The following is a 343-nucleotide window of genomic DNA, read 5'->3' as shown; positions in this document are numbered from 1 at the left end:
GGTTCGCACAATTTATACATCAGTGCTGAATAAAGTTCTCTTATGATTGATATTTTGAGTTTGTATTTTATGGAGAGAAATGTTACGTGTATTTGTGTGAATTACAAATAGGAAGTTTGTCTTTTCCGGTAGTTTCATTATTACGAATATTGGTGAAGTTGTAGTAACAATAAAAGTAATGTAACAGTGAAATAGATGGTAAAAGACAAGGCAAATAGAAATTCTAGTAGCAATATCAATGGTAATCATAGTATTAACGACAGTATAACAATAATTTGATTGATCAATACAGTAAAAATTGTAATAAGCATGCAGAGTAAGATGCTCATTCACACCACTATAA

General features: G+C 29.4%; 1 pseudogene; it reads right to left on the bottom strand.

The window, feature by feature from the left end:
- LOC119593393 overlaps positions 1 to 343 on the bottom strand; it is a 4,231-nt pseudogene that overhangs the window by 744 nt on the left and 3,144 nt on the right.

The sequence above is a fragment of the Penaeus monodon genome, chromosome 32 (assembly GCF_015228065.2).
Source record: "Penaeus monodon isolate SGIC_2016 chromosome 32, NSTDA_Pmon_1, whole genome shotgun sequence".
Lineage (NCBI taxonomy): Eukaryota > Metazoa > Arthropoda > Malacostraca > Decapoda > Penaeidae > Penaeus > Penaeus monodon.
Note: the sequence above shows the minus strand (reverse complement) of the source record. Positions and strands in the feature narration are given on the sequence as shown.